The sequence below is a fragment of the Mandrillus leucophaeus genome, unplaced genomic scaffold, assembly GCF_000951045.1.
Source record: "Mandrillus leucophaeus isolate KB7577 unplaced genomic scaffold, Mleu.le_1.0 Scaffold657, whole genome shotgun sequence".
Classification (NCBI taxonomy): Eukaryota; Metazoa; Chordata; class Mammalia; order Primates; family Cercopithecidae; genus Mandrillus; species Mandrillus leucophaeus.
This window is the reverse complement of record NW_012107108.1, coordinates 1,507,128-1,511,522: the sequence shown is the minus strand read 5'-3', so window position 1 is coordinate 1,511,522 and position 4,395 is coordinate 1,507,128. Positions and strand designations below refer to the sequence as shown.

The 4,395-nt window shown below is 42.4% G+C and overlaps 2 pseudogenes; both read right to left on the bottom strand.

Annotated features, from left to right (window-relative positions):
- Nucleotides 1–415: 415 nt before the first annotated feature.
- On the bottom strand, nt 416–1,023 carry LOC105554728 (annotated as a pseudogene).
- An 11-nt stretch (nt 1,024–1,034) lies between these two features.
- Nucleotides 1,035–4,395, bottom strand: part of LOC105554727 — a 4,093-nt pseudogene continuing 732 nt past the window's right edge.

Below are 4,395 nucleotides of genomic sequence, written 5' to 3'. Positions count from 1 at the left end.
CACCCGGCTTTTATAGACTTTCAACGTTTCTTTTGCTGTATTTTCTGTGCATCTTGGTATGAATATATGGAGACAAGGACAAATGTACATTTAAGTGGCTATATGAATTTTGCTTATGTGGCTAATTGCTTATATGGATGTTGTAAATGACAAGATAAAATAGTAAAGTTTGATAAACTTATCTGTGCCCTATTTAGTTCACTTACTGTATAACTTAATTCAGTCACTAATAATTAGTTTAAAAAGTGTTTTTTAAAAGCTGCAAACCACTCTTTATTACACATTTCTGAATCAGGAAGGGGTAAACTGTGACACAGTTTTCTTGTGCCACTGACTTTTTTGGGGAGAAATGTTCTGCAATAAAATAAGAGTTTCCAAACTCCATTTTTAAAGAAACTTGAGTTTTCTTCTATGATTAACCTTCACTCTCAGTCCCTTTTACCCAAGGAGTGGTTCCTAGGTCATCTTTTGGAAGCTGAGTTTCTGGAAAGTTTTCAGCAAACCTCTCCTGTGCTTTTCCCATTTGTTGTTCCTGTTCTTGTTTTGGAGAAGGTGAGTCTCTTTAATTCAGGGTGGTTTGTCTGTCTCCAATCTGCATGTGTTTGCCGAAGCTGAAGCTGTATCGGAGTTTTTATTCTCCCACCATCGTTCCCTAGGCCTTCTCCTGTTTTCAACACATCTTTTTCAACGTCTTCTGATTTTTGTCGCTACCAGTAATTTCAGAATGAACAGATGCAGGAGCATCATCTCTTTGGAAATTTCCTTCACTTCCAATCTGCTCCTATGTTTTCCAGCTCTATCTTTATATTTTAGATTCTCCAATATCTTATTTTCATAGTCTGTATTCTGTAACCCATATTTTACTCATATATTTTAAAAATCCTTTTCTTCTTTCCAACTCATTTCCTTCTTAGTTAATGTTGTACCAACAAATGATTCATCTTTCTTATCAAGGAAAAGGTGAGCTCTAACCTGCCCTGGTTCACATCTGACACAGCTATCACTGCCAGGGTGCATGTCATAAGATAAGGAGTTTTGATATCCTGATCTTGCTGATTTGACAGTTCAGTCACTCACTTTATTTGGAAGACTAACATCATTAGAGTAGGTCTGACAATAATAATCTGAGATTGACCAAGGAGCAGGGTTCTCTGTGAGTACTTCTACATCAGACTTTCATTACCTCCATTTCTCCCACAGCGGATTGTGTTACTGAGTTCTTCCAGCTGCGTGCGGAGCTCCTGGCGGTGGCTCGTGCCGCTCTGAGCAGCCGTCCTGTGCGAGGCCTGCTTCTCCCGTTCCCGCACCTGCCGCCGGCAGCTCCGCGTTCGCGTTCCAGCTTCTCCGCCTTCCGCCTCTGTTGGGCCCGCTCGGGCTCGGGGAAGAGGAGGGGCGACCACAGCGAAGGCGACGGCGGCGAGGACGGCTCGTGCCGCTCTGAGCAGCCGTCCTGTGCGAGGCCTGCTTCTCCCGTTCCCGCACCTGCCGCCGGCAGCTCCGCGTTCGCGTTCCAGCTTCTCCGCCTTCCGCCTCTGTTGGGCCCGCTCGGGCTCGGGGAAGAGGAGGGGCGACCACAGCGAAGGCGACGGCGGCGAGGACGGCCCGAGACCGTGAGCTCGGGCGCGAGCCGGCTGCGGCCGCGGAGGGGCTACGCGGGGCAGAAGCGGAGGCCGGCGGAGCCACAGCCACAGGGGCGCGCGGGCAGCCACAGGCAGCCTCCCGGGGCCAGGAGGCCCCGAAGCGCGGAACCTAACGGGGCTGCGGGAACGAGCAAGGGGACGGCGATGGCCCTGCCCGATCTGCGCGACCTGGAATCCCGGGAACGATGGTTCCTTCCCCAGCCACGGGGACCGCGGGAGGAGCCTCGAAGTCCAGGGACCAGAAGCGCTCCGGCCGTTCTCGAGTGGAGCTGGAAACTATGGCCAAGAGTGTTTTATATCGAGTTTCCATGTGGCTAGCTATGACCTGCTGGTTACTCGTATTTTTTTCTCCATTTGTTGAGCTATTATTGACAAATTGAAAAGTGAATTTTTTAGGGTGTACAACAGTGTTTTGAGATGTGTATACGTCTTTAAATTATCTCAGTTAAGCTAGTTAACATATCTGTCACCTCACATAGTTAATACGTTTCTGTGCGTGTGGTGAGAGCACCTGATATCTACTTTTGTAACAAATTTCAAGTATACAGTATTATTAACTATAGTCACCAATCTGTACATTTGGTCCCCAGCAGTTACTCACCTTATAACTGACGGTGTGCTCCCTTCCATGGTTATCTCCCCACTTTCCCCACTTCCTAGCCCATGGGAACCACCATTCTACTCTGTTTCCATGGCTTTTCTTTTTTTACTTGTTTAGATTTTACATACAAACGAGATCATGCAGTAGTCCTTCTGAATTCAGGTTATTTCACTTAGCATAATGTCTTCAAGATTTATCAGTATTGTAAATGACAGAATTTCATTTTTTATTAAAGCTGAAATTATATATCTCTCAGTTAATCTATTTATCTGTATCAGAGGAGTGCAGATACCCTTGACGATACTGATTGTATGTCCTTTGGCTACATACTCCCAATTGGGATTATGGTAGTTCTAGCTTAAAAACCGTAAGGAACCTCCATACTGTTTTTCGTAATAGCTGCACCATTTGACATCCTCAGCAACAGTGTACACAAGTATCCTCTTTTTTCTGCACCCTAACTCCTTTTATCTTTTGACTTTTTGATAATAGGTATCCAAACAACATGATAAGGTGATACCTCATTGCGATTTTGATTTTAATTACTCTGATCATTAGTGATGTTGAGCATTTTTTATATACCTGTTGGCCATTTGTATATCTTTGGGAAAATTGCTATGTATATATTTTGCCCAATTATTAAACAGGAAATTGCTTTTAATTCTGCTGTGGGTTCTTCTTTTTAATTAATTAGTATGATACATATTTTGGATAGTAACATATTATCCTACATATGGTTTACAAATATTTTCTTCCATTCCATATAATGCCTTTATATTTTGTTGTTTCCTTTATTGTGCAGAAACTTTTTACTTTGACATAGTTCCACTTGTTCATGTTTGCATTTGTTGACTGTGTTCTTGGGGTGTCAAATCCAAAGCATTATTGCCATGACCAGTGTCAAGGAGGTTTTTCCCCATGTTTTTTTAGAGGATTCATGATTTCAGTTCTTATGTTTGAGTCTTTATTTCATTTCAAATTCATTTTGTGATGGTATGAGAGAAAGTTTTACTTTTTGTCTGTGCATATCTAGTTTTTCCTACACCACTCCTTGGTGTGTTTATCCTTTCTCCATTCTGTGGGATTGCTTGACTGTATATTTTTTAGTTTATTTCTGCGCCCTCTATTCTGTTCTAGTGGTTTTTATGTAGGTACTATACTACTTTGATGACTATAGCTTTATAATATAGTTTGAAATCAGGAAGTGTGAGGCTTCCAGCCGTTTTGTTCTCAGTAGTTGGCTATTTGAGGTCTTTTGTGGTTCCATACTAATTTTAAAATTGTTGTTCTGCAATTTTAGTAAAATGGCATTAAAATTTGGATAGAAATTTAACTGGATCATTTTGTGTAGTATGGATATTTTAACAATATTAACTTTTAGAATCCATGAACATGGTATGTATTTTCCATTTTGTATTCTTCATTTTCTTTCCTCAACATTTTATAGTTTTCAGTATGCAGATCTTTCATATTCTTCGTTAAACTCATTCCTAAGTATTCCATTCTATTTGATAATATTGTAAATGGAATTATCTTTATTCCTTTTTCAGATATTTTGCTGTTACTGTAAAAAAAATGCAACTGATGTTCATATGTTAATATTGTATCCTGGAAACTTACTGAATTCGTAGGTTAGTTATAATATATATATATATTTTTTTTTCTGGTAAAATGGTGAGTATTCCGAACTCTGGTTAAACTTTAAACTGACAGTTGCTATTATCGTTTCAAAATTATTTAAAATATGACCAGATGGATTCCTGCTTTCCTGAATTCAATGGAATTCAAATCTTCCTATTTAAAATAATCTTGTGTGACTGACCCGGGGATTGGGGACACCCCGTGAGAGCTGGGAGATTTGGTGGAGGGTGGGAGGGAGAAGCGGTCAGAGAGGGGGCTGAGCTGGGGAAGCAGAGAGGGGCTCCGGGGACAGCAGGGAGGAGAGGGGGTCGTGTTGGAGACCCAGTGAGGAGACAGATGGGCCAGAAAAGGAGGAAGGGTGAGAGTGGGCAACAGGACGGCTTCCCGGCACTGCAGGAACTTTGCTGAAACTGCAGGCCCCAGGGAACAGTGCGGGAAGGGCAGAGGGAGTGGAGAGGACCCGGCGGACCCCAAGGACAGTGTGGAGAAAGGGACGTTTCCCGGTTCCTTCGC